At 39.7% G+C, this 18,302-nt stretch overlaps 1 protein-coding gene across 33 annotated transcripts in view; it reads left to right on the top strand.

Annotated features, from left to right (window-relative positions):
* The window catches only part of IL1RAPL2 (interleukin 1 receptor accessory protein like 2), a 408,898-nt gene that overhangs the window by 280,212 nt on the left and 110,384 nt on the right, over positions 1–18,302 (top strand). The window lies entirely within an intron of this gene.

Genomic DNA, 18,302 nt, shown 5'->3' with positions numbered 1-18,302 from the left:
CATTTTGAAATATTACATTTTAAAATGTATGAAAGGGCCTGTACCCAAAGTGTTGCAGAAAATAAAAAACATTGTCAGTTACATTAATGTCTTGATTCCATACTCTGTGAAACTATTTTATGAATTTTACAGCTGCAGTTCTCCTGCCGACAATCATGATATATTAAAAAGTTCATGGAAATAGACACGCTCTGTGTGAACCTTCAAAACAAAACCTAAAGGATTATGAGTGCGAATTTAGCTGGATAAGACATTAATCATCTTTTGGAAGTTATTGTTTAGCAGTAGTATGCAGGGTAGTCTCTTAGAATTTAAGTCAAATGTATTTAAAGAGGGATTTACTTATTTATTTATTTGCAGTTTCACCAGAGGACGCAACACTTACAGAAGGCACTTCTGAAATTGTGAGGTTTTTTCATTTTGAGTTTTGTCCTCTGTGTGAGAGATGATTGGAGACAGCAGAAAGATGCTTTCTGGATACTTTGAGTTTGCTGCTGTTTTATAATATGGTATTTACACCAACCATTGGAAAGGTCACTTTGTGAACTGACATAAAGTTGAACACTCTCACAGCTAACAGGGCAGCTGTTACTAGATATTATGTTTCTTCAGCCTTCTACCTATTCCCTCATTCTAAAACAAAGCCGATGTGGGAATTCACGTTTGTTTTATGCTTTGAGTTAAAATATATACAATTGAACAATGTGAGTTTCCTCAGTTCAATAAGTAACATGCCTCATCTGTGGGGTTGAGGAGCATCTAAGCCAACTATGAGTTATGTTGCATATCATGCTATAACACCGTGGTGTGCCAAAGAGCCCACCAGAAAAGATGGACTCCACTCCTCAAACTCTGTTTTCATGGCATAGTTTTACTCCACCTTATGTAGCTGCATTCTCCAATGGTCTGCAGGGAGATTAGCTGTCATTCTACAGCGTGCGTCTGAACTTTGCCATTTAAAATGGCTTGAGAGAATCCTCCCTCCTGAGTGCTTGTGTTTGTGGTGCTCAGGATGACAGCGAGGAACTGTGAGAATCCAAGATGGAAGAGACAGCCTTTCACACAGAAGTTACACAAAAATGGGAAGAAAAGGAGGACATGCACTTCAGTCTTTCATTTTCATAGCCTTCGTATTGACAGTATGCCCAGTGTTCTCCCTCCTACACGTGGAATACTTTGAACTCAAGGAGATGCAGTGCATCTTTACAAGGACACTCCTTGTGCTGTAGAAATATTTGCTTAGCACTGGACTCAGTTGCTTTCTTTCTACAATTTGAACATGTCATGGTTATCTCGCCCACTTCTGCAGCAGATGAGGCCATTTGGTAGTTGCAGCTGAATTTTGGCTAAGTCAAAATGTTCACTTGCCTGCGTGTTCCCCATATGCCAGTGAACAAATATCAGCATAATCAAGCATGAAATAAGAGCCTCAATTCTCAGATGAAAGAGCGAAGGCAGATTTGCATTTGTCACCCACACAGGCATATCATTATGGAGTTTGATCTTTATCTCTGAAATGCTGCCGAATATGTACGAAAGCTTCTGCCAGCTCTTGTGCTGCTGTTCCTGCACACACCTTAACGACTCATTCCCCGTTGGCCCTCAGAAATCAGCCCAGGAACTGTGCAGCGCTCTCTTTACAGCACAGGGATAGATGAGCGGCATGTTTTAGTAAATTTTATAGTATCCAAAAGGCCATATGATACACTTGCATTCAGGAGGCATTAATATTTGCCACAGAGACTGTGTTTCTTAAAGCAAAACATTAGTCCATGGCTGTGTCACATAAAAAAATGCAGGTATTAAAATTGCTTCCCACTTCTTGGGGGGTTGTGGTCCTGTTTTCTTTCTCAGTGGAAACCTCATTTAGTTCAAACTTGCTTGTTTTTTTTTTTTTCAAAGTATAACCTCCAGCTAAATTCTTCTGCTTATGCTGCTTTTTTTGCAACGGTTTAGAGCGGAAGTTAACCTTCCTATTAGCATTTTAATGGAAGAAGAGATTCTACAACTTAGCAAGCAGTATTGTCTGCTTTCAAACGGCAACATGGTATGAAATGCTTCATTTCAGTGTTTGCAAATTCCTTCTTTTCCTACAGCAAGACTTTACTCTTTATAAATAAGAACAGCATTTGGCAGGGATGTCCCAGGTCATCTGTTTCAGTGATTTCCTTTATAAACACATCAAATATTTTCAATTATAAGCTAGTCAGTCTTTTAAATGAAACTGGAGGGGTTTTGGCCCTACTTTCTTTAGTCAAATCCCATTCTAAATGCTTGCTTTTTGATGGTTGAAGTACCTCTTCACAGCTTAAATGAATGCATGGTCAATCGTAGCCACTTGTTTCAGGGCCAATAATGTCCTTTAGCTGAAATATTGTCCTTTTAAGTGATGATGACTTTCTAAATAGGGTTTTGTTGCCATAGTCCTTCCTTACAAATGTCCCCATTGTGTGACACTGTATGGGGAACCCTTTCTTTAGTGGGGATCTGAAAGTGGGTGAGGGCATTTTATGCCTGAGTAAATAATATTAAATATACTTCAGGGTCTTTCTGATGCCCTTCCAGAATAGTGGCAGTTAAGCCATGTGAAAATCAAAGGGCAAGCAGGAGATTTGTTACACAGGCAAGAATTATTTATTAAAAGTTCCCAAGACAATAAAGACTTTAAAATAAAAGTTATAATAATAGCTTTGCTCCTGCCTTGCTAGGGTTTTCATTAGACATTAATTCTATTATTAAAAATTAAATTTGTTTTATTAATCATCCTGCTCTCATAGAAGATACCCATTGATCAAAACAGGCCTTGCCTTATTAAAATTTCGGACCATTATCCAGATCTGTTGCCAAGCTGGATATATTAAACCAGAATATGTTTGAACACTAGCAGGTACAAAGTGGTGTGTCCAGCAAGGAGAGCTAGGCACACCTACAAAGATTATCCTGCAAACCCAAAGCACCCTCAGGTGTTGTGCTGATGGAGCCACAGGGGCATGACCAGGGCAGTTGTTGGCAGGATGAGACTGTTGATAAGAGCCTGTCAAAAAGGTTTAATAATGAAGGAATTTAATCTCTCTGCTGATGTAAGTACTGTGAAGGTTCCTTTCTGATGGTGTCTTTGGTGCTTTCACATAGAAGGTGTCTTTGAGAGTCACCGGAAAAGACAAAACAAGCTAGAAGATGCTAAGTGACACCAGACAGGTTCATAGAATCATAGAATCACCAGGTTGGAAAGGACCCACTGGATCATCGAGTCCAACCATTCCTAACACTCCCTAAACCATGTCCCTAAGCACTTCATCAACCCGTTCCTTAAACACCTCCAGGGAAGGTGACTCGACCACCTCCCTGGACAGCCTGTAGGTGCAGGACCCAGCAGGGAGCTGCTAAGACTGGGGCAAAGTGTCTATGTGATGGTGACAGTGCTGTCTCCATCCCCTGACCTCTCCTGGCTGGGTCGGAGGATGAGCATCATCAGCATGTGCCACCTTCTGAGCTCCAGTGAGGTGTGGCATCTGCAATGTGCACTTAGATTGAGATACTATCCTGGCCAGAAGACCAGTTGATAGAAAGCTACGTTTTTCTTGTAAATTGGATGAAGGGGCAAATGTTGGATGTTGAACACAGGTATCTGATGAGGCTATGTTAAAAGACAGAAATCTCCATCTGTTGTATGAAGGCAGTTCAGGGTATGTCAGAACAGCAGGTCATTGAGGCTTGTGTGGCTTAACTCTGCCTGGAGCTATTTGTATTCTTTTATTGAGGGCAAGGTCCGCAAAGCTGCTGTTCTGAAGAAATTTGAGTGCAGGAGGATTTCCAAACAAAATACGACTATTGGATCAGTAAATTAAATTTACTTATAACAAGATAAACGTACATATTCAGGCACTACCTCATCCTATTCCTGATCTTTCAGAGTGGGTTGGTGATGATGCATTACATTAACATAAAAGTCTTTTGTGAGGCAGGGTGACTGTACCTGAGATTATCCACTCTTAAGAGGAGAAAATAACTGCAAATAATGTAATGTATTTTCTTATTTGGATAAAATGTTTTGTTTTGACAGGACAGATTGCAGATTTTTCATATCGCCTTTCTTTCCTTTTATACAAAAAATCATGAGGAGTACAAAAACACCAAGACCATATATTAGGTCTTGAGATCATTCTTACTGCAAAGTTAAATTATTTGAGTTTAATAGTAATAATAACAGTAGTAATAATAATTAAAATTTGAAGTTATGCCATATTTAATAGTCATAAAAAGAATTTCAGAAAATTATGGTATCTTTCCCACGCTGCTATTTAATGGTATCAATTTTGTCTGTTTTTCAAAATGATTCATTTTAAAGAAGACGTTTACAGGTTGTTGAATTTTATATATGTTCTGTTAAAGGATTGTAACCATAGGCAGGTACTCCAAATTCCCACATAAAACTGTCATTTTTATTTGAAATAGCTCAAAAGTACCACCTAAACCACTCAATTCAGCCCAAGTTCATCTTACTTGGGGTCAAGTTTTTGACCTACAAAGCTGACGGTTGTGTTCTAAATTGTATTTCTTCGATCTGTCTGCATTCAGGAGGCAAAATCAGAGACATGTAACATGAGTTCACTGTGGATCATTTACACAAGAGGAATGTTGTTAGTTTAGGAGTGCGAAGTAACTGGCGCTTGCCAGCTGCTGCTCTTTGACTCTGTTGTGCTAACGAACTGTTGACTTTGTGTATATGTAATGATTTTTTCAAAGAATCAGTGATCATTGAGGCAGCAGTAATTGGCACAGGGGAAACCTTTTAGCAAGCCTTCCCTAGCAGTTAGTTAGGTGTTGATTTTCACTGGTTTTTGAATAGCTAGAAAATGAGCTAATTTTCAGTTGTGTAGTAACACTTCATTAAAAATGCTATAGAGACTTGGAGAGGTGGGCTTACTGTTGGGCAAGATCCTGACAAGTGGGCAGTGTGTGCTGATGAGAGTGAGAATGAACTATTGACTCAGTCTGACTTGGAATTGGAAGAGTAGGAGACCTTGTTTGTAAAGAAGAAGCAGCAGGAGGTGAAAACTCCACAGCAAAAGTAATTGTAACGAACTGAGAATGGAAGTGCATGGTACCAGCTGGCCAGCTTGGATTGTTTAGGAGCCAAGCATCCTGCCATGCTGTTCAACAAGAATCTATGCGCTTTAAAATGATAGTCAACTAGATCCAAAGCCCAGCCTTGAGATGCTACCAGTTTAAGGGCATGTTGGGTTCTGTGTATGCATGACTTACAAGGGATACCTGGAAATGTTTCATCTGACTTTGGGTTTACATTTACTTATCACTTGCAAGCTTGTCCATTATCATTATTTATCACTTAGGGCATCGCAGACCCCAGGCATAGAAGCCAATGTAATTGATTACAGCTGGTGCACACCAGGGTCAAACCATTGCACTGAAAATATTCCTGAACCAACCTGCAATATTTCAGTGTCTCGGACGACTATAGAGAGCTGCTGACGGGAGAACTTTTGTGCAGTTTTCATCAGAGTAAATACACTCAGCTGCGTGTCTTGTACCCGCCTGCCACCTTTTCTAGCATGATGACTGGATACTACTTTTCAGGAGGCATTCAAACCAATGTGGGCTGGAGATGATAGGCATGCTGATGAATTTTAGATCCGTCTGTCAAGATTCAGGTGGAAAAGGGTTCCACGGATGTACCTTTTTAGGAAATAGGCATAGACTTTTAAATAAAATGCTGTTCTCCCTTTCCTAGTGAAGGTGAATGTGCTTTGGACCATCCTTGTGACCTTACAGTTCTGTGTGGGAGAGGGACAGTTTGTTTATGACATGCTTATAGCTCCTGAGTGATGCAAGCTGGCATTTCATTCTGCTTCTGCTCATTCTCTTTGGTCCACAGAGGAATCAACAAGCTGAAAGTAATAGCTTACACTGGAGAGAGATCGTGAATCTTTTCGCGTGACCCTGACTTGTGTGTTCCTCCCTGTCACCCAGATATACAGCAGAGCCAAGATGGGTTAATTTCCTACCTGTCCTCAGGTCCTTTGACAGATTGTTGTACAGCATTGTTCGGTCTAGTTCTGTTCTAAATAACAGCCTCCGTAGAAAGGAGGCCTTTTGCCTAATGTGTGATTTCATAAGGGAAATAACACTAATGAGGAGGAATGGGGAGTCTGTTTTCCTTTAGCCATGCCGTGCTGTATGACATGCTGGTGTCAAACTCCTGCGTATGGGTTTATTATAAATGTGCCACTTACAATGGCTTGGCCTGGGATTTGGCACACCTATTTCAGCCTGGGAATAGTCATTTACTTGCCCACATTTTGGAAGCTGGTGGTTTATCAATTTCAAATTTTAAAAGGATTAAAGGAAACCAAGAGAGTCTTTGAGCTAAGGCTCAACAAAAGACTCTTCTTAGGATTCAGATGGAGTTAGGACAGAGACAAAGCCTAATGCTGTAGTTGGAGTAGGGCTGAGGAGAGGTTGCCAGAGGAAAACAGTCCATTCTTCTGGAGTTTCCACCAGAAACTTTCTTGCCAGAGGGCTTTGTCCTTCAGTGTGTGCTGATGAGTCCCACCTCACAGAGGCCATGTTCTACACAGTGCTACGTGGCCGATGCTCTTGGCTGACATTGGCTCACAAGCTGATTTTGTTGCTTATTTTTTATACCAAGACCATGAAGGCTACAGTTGCTGCAATTTCATTTGAGCAGGTATGAGTGTGAAACAACCCCGTGCATGGCATTCAGGAGCAGAAATTATCTGTCAAGTGGTGTCTCTAAGTAGAAGATAGGAAGCGTTCCCCTTTGTTCTCAAACTGCATCTCTGTGCATTTTTCCATCTGGTCATTAAGTTTAGTCAATACCTGAAATCTATTTGTCTGTTTTATAGGGTCAGATTTCAGCACAGAGTTTTCTTGAACCTCATTCACATGAGTATGGTATCTTGCAAGATCTTGAATGGCTCTTCCATTGTCTTAGAGGCTTTAGTCTGCCAACCCAAAGCCTACTTGTGCAGGAATAGACAGCTAATGTAAGAAACAATACCTACAGGTGAGCTCTGCGAGGGATTTGGATAGGCTTCTTTTGAAAGCTGTGACACGGGAAATACAGGTAGCAGTTCGTTTTTCTCCAGATTCCTCCAGAATTTTATGTTGTTTCTTTTTTTTTATAAAAAAAACCCAAGAAGAAGTTACAGCTCGAGCTGCTGCAGCTGTGAAAGAAGCTTTCAAAACTAACGTGATTCAAATTGGGAAGTTTTATCTGTCTAAATCTGAAGCTTCAAAATGTAAGTAATTTCAGTCAATTCAGTTGCTTAATGAAATAATGAAAGCATAATATGAAATTATGCAAAACTGGGAGAAATTCAATATCCTGAAACCCTACACCCAGATTAATCAAATTAATGGCAAGGTGTAAAAGGACGCATTTGGGAGATTATGTAGAAATTCAGCTGTGTAGGGGTTTAAGAGCCATGGAAAGCAAAGATGAGCCTTTGCTAAGTACTGTATGGCAATTTTCTCAGTATAGTTCTTAAATATAATATTTTGGGGAAAAGAAGTGATGTGGTTTATTTTTTCTTCTTTTTTTTTTCCCTACAAACCCCTTCAACACATTTGTTTTAATTTGAAGGAACTTAAATGTGCTTCAAAGATGTTGGCTTTATTTTCTGAAGACAAATATGTAACTAAGTTTCATATAGGAAAAATAGCATACGAATGACATTCCTATTAGGGGAGAAGAGGTATATTACTCTTCCATTCTCTTTTATGTTCATCTGAAACAGAATTAGCCATTAATTTACAAACAATTTCAAGCAACCATTAATACATTTCTTTTCCTTCATAAACCATTTATCTGAAAAAATTAGCTGGCTCCTACCTTGAATATTTGAGAACTGCTCAGTATTCAAACAGTGTGCAAATATAATTGGAATCTCCTAGCTTCTATTTCTTCTCGCTATCATATTTTAATAGAACAAACACTATGTGGAAGTAAAAAAGAAATGAAAAAAAAAAAAACTGGGAAAGGATGTAATACATCCAAAAGTTATAGTGAAATTTTTTAATTAAAAAATGCTCTTGCCAGGAGTACCAGCAAAAACGAACACTAAGAATCACATACCTTACTGCCAGACTATTACTTCCAAAATTTGGGAACTTGGAATTCAGGTGCTAGATTTGCTCTCCTCTGTGACAGGCTGCTGTGCCAGCACTCAGAGTCATCCCACTCACCCTACAGAAAGATGGGAGTCTAAAACTGTAAAGGATCAAGACAAACAGCAGCATGACGATAATCAGCCCAAAGCTTCTGCTTGCCCTGGATGTGCTCACTAGTGAGACTGCAGTCTCATCTCTTGAAGAAAACATCTCCAGATGAAGTTCACTAGGGGGATTCACACTGGAAAGTTTTCTGAGGAGGGTTTTTTCTGCCTCTCTCTCCCTGCAGCAGTCTAAAACGCACTGATTAATATGAGGCTAGGCTTTTATCTAGGGGCATAAGGAAAGCATAGCTTCGTTGGTGGTGGGAAAATTTCATCCCCTAATGGAGTGTTGTCAAAGCCCACATGTCACATTTCAGTTTCCTGCACTCAGGGTCCTTCAGGGAAATGCTCCATCCCCAAATCTGTGTGCTTACCTCAGTACATCTCCAACAGTCTCCGCGGCTTGTACTTGTACTGTTGTGCCTCTCCTGTTCCCACCTGGGATCTGTCTTACATGTTTCCCAGAGGAAGCGTTTCAGTGCGTGGTAGTGATAAATCATTTTTCAAAGAGGCAGGGGGAAATGGAAAGAAGGAGGAAGGGGACTTGTGTGCCATTAGAAGGATGGAAGGAGCACACTGCTGTGCCGTTTGTTCCCACAGTAGTGCGGATTTGGAGATTTTGAGGATTCCTTGGTGGATGTCACTCGCCCTGATCCAGATTTTCCAAATATGCTGATACAGCAGGGAAGAGCAGCAGGGAGAAACATGTCATCGAAGCCCATTTGTTATGACTAGCAGCAATCAGTGTACAAAGGAGATGGTGACATCTCTTGAGTTAACATAACATGAGGGAAGAGAGAATGAACAATTTTCTTCAGACGCAGCCTAAGCTCCTGCTGAACCAGTTTGCCCGCCCTGGCCAACTCAGTGTGGACATGATAAGGAGCATCTGCTTCAGACACCATGATCAAGGTGAGCACAGACTCCTGACCTGAGGCTGTCTGCGCCTCTCACGACTCACATCAGACTCTTAAGTGAGGTTCTTTAGCCTAAAAAGTACTCTGCACAATAATCCTTGTTGGTTCGTTTCCACTTCAAGTAAGCATAAATCCTGTTCCTAAGTCTTCTGCGCTGTGAGCGTTGTGCTGTGGCAGGCTGAGGCTTGGGGAGAGCTCCGATTGCCTTAGAAGAAGTTCACATATTATTAGAGGAAATGATAGGCTGCCAGCCAAAGATGGAGAGAGAGTAGTTTGTGCTAGACATGTTTGTAAAATCTGGGAGGAAAATACTGGGGAGGAAGATGAGGGGAGAAAATTTGCTCTGTTAGACATCAGTGTATTGAAAGTGACAATATTTAATATTACTGGCAAGAAAATGTATCATGTATTAAATTAATGTACCGTATTATGGGGTGCTGTTATACAGCAATTTGACGCTCTTGGGAAAGCTTTGTGTTGAGAGGTAATGAAGAAAATTGTAGTGTAGAATATGCTACCTTTAAGATTCAGAAAACATACCATATTTTAAAGGTCCCAATCCTTTTCATATCCACAGAAGTGGAAGCTTTGCCCTTGACTTCTGTGGAAGCAAGGTCGACTACAAAATGATCAGTTAAATAGGATTCCAAGAATGATTTACTATCCCCACAATATGCATTTTCACCCCCTTAGTGTTCCTTTTTGTTAGTGTGACCTTCATTCTTGCATAGTGAAATGCTCATTGCTCCAAATCATGGCATAACATGATGAGACTACACTTGATCAGGCAGTGATCCGAATCAAACAAGATACTACCAGTGCACAGGAAATTTTTGTGCAGTACAGTGGCCTCTTGGCCCACACCTTCTAGTGGCTTTCAGTACCCTGGCGATGTGAAATCTGTACAATTCTAATAAATTAGTTAATGTGTAGGTGTGAAGAGTCAAAATACCTTTTATGAGATCCATTTGATTGCTGATAATTTTAAAAATACTTCTATAACTAAGCTATATCATCCAGACATGTATTTCCTTGAGGGAGAAATTAATGTTGGGTTGCTTTTCCAAATAAAAACACCTAGCTTTGGATCTATCAGGCAAACGGAAAACAATCAAAGGGCTATTCCCAGTGGAACAGGAATTCAGTGATGAACCATCTATATCACAGACCTTGGAAATCTTGACGTGCAGTTTCCGTTGCAAAATAGAGATGTTTGATGTAGTGACAGTTGATATACTATACTGTATCTTCTTTTTCTATTGCTGTTGGAATTGTATATTTAGTGAATTAGTCGTGATTGATGATAGCATTTTAAGGACTTGCTAGTTCTCCCTGGGAAAAGATGGCATATTTTAACTATATTAATGGTTTGAGACTTAAGGATAGCACCATATATTTTTGTAATCTTTCAGCAGTGCAGCCACAATTTATACAAATGGATTCTCTCTGTCTTTAGCTCAAGCAACTCTGACAAAAGATGTCATTTGAAGTAATGTTGCTCATCATTCATAGACGCAAAAGCTTAAGGCTCCATTGCTTTGATATGAAACTGCATTGGAGTTTTCAACTCCTTGCAAGATCAGCCTATGGTGTTAATGATAATGTAACAGTTTTATGCAGCTCTAGTTTAGACTACTTTTGAACACAAAGGTGCTTATTTAGCAATACAGAGATATGAAGTATTCCAGCCACAACTCAGAATTCCCTAAATGTCAGCTCTAGAGCAGTTAAAAAATAGTGCTACCCTGCATTTAGCCAAAATTGCCTATTTACATTACAGTGTATTAGATCCCTTTACAGTGCTTTGGTAAGGAAGCACATCGTTGAAGAATAATACCAAGGGCTGGGAGAGGTCTCTGACTTTTACTTCGGTGTATTAACTAAAATGGAGCCCAAACCTGTAGTTGCATTTGAATACTTCCTTTTGTTGTGATATCAGTAATGCATGTATAGGGACCCATCTCTGGATGGGTAACGGTCAAGAAAAGCACAGTACAAAAAATAGTCTTTAGATACAATCTGATAGTAAGAACAGAACAGAATAATAATGAGGACAGACGTTGTGCCTTAAAAGCATATCTAGCATCACTGCTGCACTGTGGTTTTCTTTCTGTGATCCAGCCCTTTTACAATGCCACTATGCTTTTATTATTACTTAAAAAAAAAGCACAAACAACAACCAAAGAAATCCCAGCCCTACCTCTCTCTATTTTAATCCGCTAGTTCTGTAAAAAGCAATGATATCCTATAGTTTGTCGATAAGTGGTAGATCTTTATATAGTGCCTACTTTACAAATGTAGTGACGCACAAAGATTTCCTTTAATTATTGATTAAAATCTGGGAGAGAAAGTGATAATATCTCTCACCTGTAGTTCTGCATTTACATTACCTCCATATTACCCTGTTAAAATACTTTGTTCTGTAATTATTAATCCAAATATTGTTCACCTTCTGAGAAACTGTCACGTTCTTTATCTATGTGTCTTGTGTCATTCATTTTAAAATGTTGCCTTATGTTTCCAGAAAAGAGACCTTAGAATTGAAAGAGAAGACTTTATTTTTTAATTGGGAGGAAATTTGTGGGTTTTTTTTCTCATATTTGCTTTAATTTTACATTGGAACAAAAGCCAAAATTTTCCAAATTCCCTTCATAAAGGCATGTCTGAAGAATGCCACCAGAGAATACTGTTTCAGAAAGAATTGGAAGTTTCAGGGTGGCATTACTGGAAAATTTGGGGGTGGATCTTCTTTAAATGACATTCTTTGTTACTTGAACATTGTTCCATGAGCTGGGGCAGTAGGACTACATAATCATAGATAAGATATAAAATGGCAGTCAAAATAGTATGTTGAGTTTCATTTGAATGATGCAGTTTAAGTGTAATGGCAGTTACTACCTAGAACAGATTGAATCGTCTTGTTCTCTTGTTGAAAATGTCAAAGCAAAATCTTAAATTGCTTCAACACATGACAAACAGGAGACACTTTCAACAGGAAAATGAAGCTTCAAGCAGGTTCGTTACAACAAGCTGACACAGTTTCATGAAAAATTTATCAGAAATTACATTTGTGGTGCAAAACTTCTATCTGGCTGCTGAAAAAAAGCAGCACAAACCCTAAAAGCTGCGTAATGAATGGTCCTCTGAGAACAGCAGAGAAATGTAGAAGCTGAGGAAAGTGATTGCTCTTTTGAGCTGCTTCACCAACAGTGTCCCAGTGGCTGACAGGTGGGAGCAGTGCCGATTTCTGTCCTGGCAGCTGAATGGAGAAATTGCAAGAGAACAGAAAACCCTTCTCCAGGAGTCTGCGTACGTTCAAATTGTTCAGGCAGAGGCATGTAGTGTATTTGGGTATTTGGGCATCCCATCGGTGTTACATCCATGCACTGCTCACAGAGAGCTTCTACTGCCTTGTCCACCAAGGCTGGGGGGGGAGCAACTTCCCCATCCCACACGCTTTGTCTGTATAGCCCTGGCTGAGAGGAAATTCAGCTCTGATTTGTTGATGACAGTAGGGTGGGTTCCTCTCCCCTTTGCTCCACTCTTCTTCTGCTCCACTCCTGCACCACTCCTTTCTTGTCCTCAAAAAGTACTGAAGGATTAAATCCTTATCTGCAGCCATTTGAAGTGCCTGTGGGACTGTTGAAAATCACGTTTCAGAGGATTTGGAACTAGGCTCTCCTGCAGTTTCTGCTGCATACACTATAACTTGTGCCCAGATTGACCTGTGGGACAGGTACAATCCATCGCTTACTCATTTCCTGCTCCTCTGATAGAAACATCTGGTGTGTTGACATCCTGCTTAGCAGTGGTCACATAGATTCAAACCAAGCATAGTCCCAAAGACTTTTTTTTGGCCATGTCTTCACTCTTTTCCGTTGCTTGTAGCATTTGAATTGTCTTTGAATTGTTTTGCTAGGAAGTTAATTTGTTCCTCTCAAATATGCCTCGTGTCACTGGGCTTGTTAAGGGGGCTGTACAGGGATGTACCAGTAGGCACTGGAATGACATTCATGCTTGAGCTTTTTGGACATGTAGGTCTCTATGCAGCCTTTAGTCACATTCTCCTTGGAGGTTTGCTTGCCTTTCTTTGCCTCTCCACTGACCATTAAACATTTTCAAGTAATATTTAGTCTTAAAATATTACATTTTTGTTGCTGAGCAGTTTCCTCCTGTAAACCTGATGCATGGGAGTGAGAGTGTCCACCGACACGGGATGTGAATCATTTATCTGGAACTTGTTTTATTAAAGCTATCAAGTTTCCCATAGCATCTTTCCTTGAGGCACTGCATTTTTGGTGTATTTTTGTGAAAAAGAAATTGCATTCTCGGATCAGAGAACTTCTTTCTCTTTGACAGTGGCTGATACTGAAAGACTCAGGTCCCACTCTGATCAACAGGGAACTATTCTGCTTCCCATCAGCTGGTATAAACTCTGATGAAAGTCATGAGAGGCAGCAGTGCTGACTCCGAAAATGGGTCGTCCTGCCAGGGATTTCTGTGGATGCTACTGTTTTTGTTAATTCTTTTAAATTGCTTGCCTCAAATATGAAAACAATTTTCATGGGTTAACAATCTTCTTCATTTCATAAAGCATTGTCATTCATTGGAAGATTTACATTTTATTACTCCTCTGTCATAACATGTGATAAACAATAGCAAGTGTATCTATGTTTTCTTCACATGCCTATATTATGCCTGCTTTTATTGATTTTCCTGCTTATCCAACCAATAATGACATGAGTTAGCCCATTTTTTTCTTAACAATGTTACATGTGCTTAGTGGATAATTCAATTCAAAAGTTCTTCAGTGGTAAAATGAAAAAAAAAATACCAAAACCTAGTGGAATATATTTTGTAGCTTTTGAAAGCAAATTAGAGACAAAGAGCCTACATAAATATTACATAAACATTTTGTGATAAGGTTTTCCTTGTCAAGTATAATAACATTATTCATCATTGTAACAAGCTTTGAAAGCCAGGGTGCTAATTCAATGTATACATCAGAATTAATAAGCTGGATGGGACAGGGTGAAATTTACTCATTAATCCCCTATGGAGTGAAATCGGTGGGCAAGAGGTGACCTAACGGAAGTTCCATGTGTTTTACATGTGAATGTGATTAATCTAAAAACCTTACACTTGAAATTTCACTTAAAAAATTGTTTGCAGTATGACTGCTATAAAATTGCGATGGTTCAGCTGAACATCAAAGCAGGCTGAGGTGTTACCGTGTGCAACTTCTAATCATGTCCAAAGTGCAAGTTTTAAATGGTTTCTACTGTCTTCGAGACTTCAAGTGAAATACATTTTTAATGTTGATCTTCAGAAGCTCTGTCCTCTTTGAAAAACCACACAGGAATGTTTGGTCTGTAACAAAGGTTTTGACTCGGGGCTCTCTCAGGGTACGAGTAAGACTTGAAGTTGCCTGAAACAGCAAAGAGAGATGGCAAAAATGGCATCGCTCCTGCTTTGCCAGATGGTGGTAGAGTCTGCTATTGAGCTTGAACACTCATTGTTTTGCTTAGATACAGTACCATAGGTGCTTAATATTTAGTTCAGCTGGTATTCATCATCCACAATATTCTCTTTTGATAGACTATTTATATTTAATAGGATGTTTTTAGCTTCAAGGACTAATGGATTATGTTGAGTTTAGTTGAAACAATGCATAAAATCCACTCCATGATAATTCCTGTTGCTGGGGTTGTGCTGCAGTGCAGTAGTTCACTGTACATGAGTGGTCAAAGTGATCATGGAATATTAATTGGTTGTGAACTGCAGGCTTTTGGTACTCTGGCTTCTGGTTGACAAGAATGATCACTTTCATTTGCATGCAGAGTCTCCAGCTGTCTCTTCAAGATGGATGATGGGATCTGGCTTCATCCGTCACCACTTCTTTACTTTTTTATAGGACAGAAAGAAAAAAGAATTTAAAAAGCCAAAAGATAAGATATCATAAAATGTTCTTTGCAGATCTCCTTGAAACAGAAGGTAACTTCAAGCATCTTATTTCTGCTCAGAGTCCAAGAGAAACATTTTGAGTGCAGATGAAATGATGTGTCCTTTGTGTTAAATACACTTCATTCATTAAATAAAGCACACTCCATTTGAGATTTCTATGAATTGTATCGCAGGGAAATGTAATTTACATTTAGTAACAATTTATTACACTTTTTTCTCTACTTCAGAGGAAATGCATGCTTGCTTCATAAAGGAAAGCTGCATGATCCACATTAAGAAAAGGAACAAAGTGATCATGCATATCTAATCCAATCTGTGAAATTTGGAAATGCAGTGAAAAGAAAGGTGTGTTGGCAACCATAAGAGTAAGGGAACCTGATAACATCCATACAGTGACAGCCTTGCTAACACAGAATTCTGCCTTCCATCACCCATCTTGCAATGACTCTAGTGACAGCAGTGTCAGTAACCCATACTATCAGTATCAGTGGACATTTCACATCGGGAGATGCATAAGTCAGCTGCCACTGGCATTTAACATCTATATTGCAGTACTGCTATGTCATATTCCATTGCATAAGTTCCACCAGATCTTACCTTTTCATTTTCTATAGCCCTACATGACTTGATTGCCTTGTAAGAAGGGGAAAGAAGGTCCTGCACAAACCTGAAAACAAGAAGATCCCAAACCCAAAATCTCGTTGATTTCTACTTTTTGTAACATTTCCATGAATTCAACAGAATTCATCTAGTACCGATACTCCTGCTTCTCTCTGCACAGCAGTTTGGCTGTCTCTATGCACTCTGATAGCGTCCTGCATGCAGTAGTTGAAAACATCTTCATTGAGAAGACTGGCGGCAAGTCTTCTTGTCTGAGATGATTTCCTAGTTTTAAACAGTTACCATGGGCTGCAAGGTCATGCCTGCAGCAGAAGCTATTGGAACAGCTGGCAAGAACAGGACAGATGCAGCTAGATTGTTTAGGATTGTGACTGCTTTCAAAGTCAAGGGGGCTGCAGTCACAGCCAGCTGCTTCTTGGTGCCGGTAGTGTGACCTGTCAAACACGGGTCTGTTCCAAGCTGTTGAGGACTTAATATGTTAGAATCAAAACTACCAGTGATGATCCAGAGCATTTGAGTGCCTCCAAATTCATTTCCCTTGGGAGGTGCATTTCAGCGTGGACACAATATCTTCCTTAAAACTGTGATTTGTTGTCCTTCTTTCTACGTCATAAAAAGAATCCATGTGATGAATTAAAATTATTTACTGCTAATATATAAATGTTAAACTCCTTCTTACAGAAAATTGTCCCACAGAGGCAGACCAAATAATACACTAAGGCACTCTTGATCCTACGTAGGGTTTTCAAAAAGTGATATTCCTGGTGATGGTGGCAGATGGGGAGTCATCCAGTGCTGTATGATCTCACCCTATTGTCCCAAAAGATACATTTCCTGCTCAAATTGTAATAGAGAAAAACTCTTTGTCCCTGGTTAATGACTCCTGGCTTCCACACAAGTTCTGAGTTTATTGAGTTTGAATTTATTGAGAATAAGTTTTCGGTATTTATTTTCAAAAAGTGGATACAAGTACCCTTTGACAACATTTTGTTGCAATGGTTTTATTTCTATTACATGAAATGATGGATGAAGGTGAGATCATATTGTCAGCTTGATTCTGTAGAGAAGGAAAGGCAGCAGAACTACTGAATGCTGAAAAAGTGTGTTTTGACTGACTGGTAGAACACACTACCATACAGGCAATCGGAGAACAGTGTCCCCACAAAAACACAGCCTCACAAAGTTGCATTTTTAAGAATTAGTTGCTTTACCTGGTTTTCCACTGTTTTTCACCTTCTGTAGTAACTTACTGCTGTGCCAAGAAAACAAATAGCGTTCATTCCGATCTGGTAGTGAGACTTGCTGATGAACGTATGTTAAAGGCTCGGTCCACAAGCACAGTTATTACAAGTGCAGGTGGGAACCCTTGGCTCTTTAGAACAGCTTTTAACTCCGCAAGTGTACGGTTTGGTCCCTGGCAGCCAAGACTATGGTTGTCACATTTACATTTACATCTGCGCAATTGGCTCACACATTTCCTTAGAAGTAAGCAGCGATATAAAAGGTAAAGCAGTAGCAGGTCAGACCTGAAGCATTTTACTGTCAGAAATTGAGAAATCTGCTGGCGCATGCTGGGATTTCAGGTGTGTTTTTTTCAAAAGGTATAATGCTGAGCTTCTCTTAGCAACATGTGCCCTCTGGTTAACATATTGATTTAGCTTTTTGCATGCAGTTAGTTCCATCTTTGTCTATGGTGTGACAGTTGCAATGCTACTGCCAAGATTTTTAGATGCCAAAGTAGATCTAAGCCATGCCTGGAAGCATGTATGTTTGAACTAGGAGTGCACAAAAGCTAAATTGTGGGTACAAACTAGTTTCAGATTAAGTTTTTGGCATAGTGCTATTTGCCCCAGAGGATACTACTCAAACAGATCGGTTCTGCTGTCAAAAGGTTAGCCAGATTCTTGATTGAATGGTACTACAGGCTCTGTGTTAATTGATGGTGGGAAAATGCCAGATCCTTTGATTGAAGGAGGTAGGTTGGCATGTAATTGTCTCATAGAAGATTTGAAATTATTTTGTTAGATTGCCTGCATCTACTTCATATTTGGATAATTGTTCCTTTCATCATTGCAAATTACATGAACACATGTCCAGGAGGTACATCAATAGCAAAATTATAGAACAGCAAATGTACTTTGGGTGCTTAGCACGAGAAGAGGAGAAGTTATTATCCACCCTGAGGAAGAAGAAAACCCTTCCTGACATTTGACTAGTTCTTAGCCATATGCGAGTTACCATTTATAGCCTTCTGCCTTCATCTTCCTTAGAAGAGTTATCTGATCTGAAAAACACTCCAACTGTGCTGAGTCGCCAGGAAGAGGCCCTCCAAATCATAAGCAGCTGAGATCTCAGTGCATGACCCCAGTGCTGACTGGCTTCACCCTGGCAGCAATTCAGGTCCTTGGAGCACAGGTGATACCTGTCAGCTTAGAACATGCCTTTGCATGGCACAGGGGGAAGGTGATTTGCATTAAATTCAGAAGTTGTGTTTAGCTAAGCAACTCAAAGATTGCAGTAAGAGGTTTGTGTTCGTTGTAGC

The sequence above is a fragment of the Cuculus canorus genome, chromosome 10 (genome assembly GCF_017976375.1).
Source record: "Cuculus canorus isolate bCucCan1 chromosome 10, bCucCan1.pri, whole genome shotgun sequence".
NCBI lineage: Eukaryota > Metazoa > Chordata > Aves > Cuculiformes > Cuculidae > Cuculus > Cuculus canorus.
Note: the sequence above shows the minus strand (reverse complement) of the source record. Positions and strands in the feature narration are given on the sequence as shown.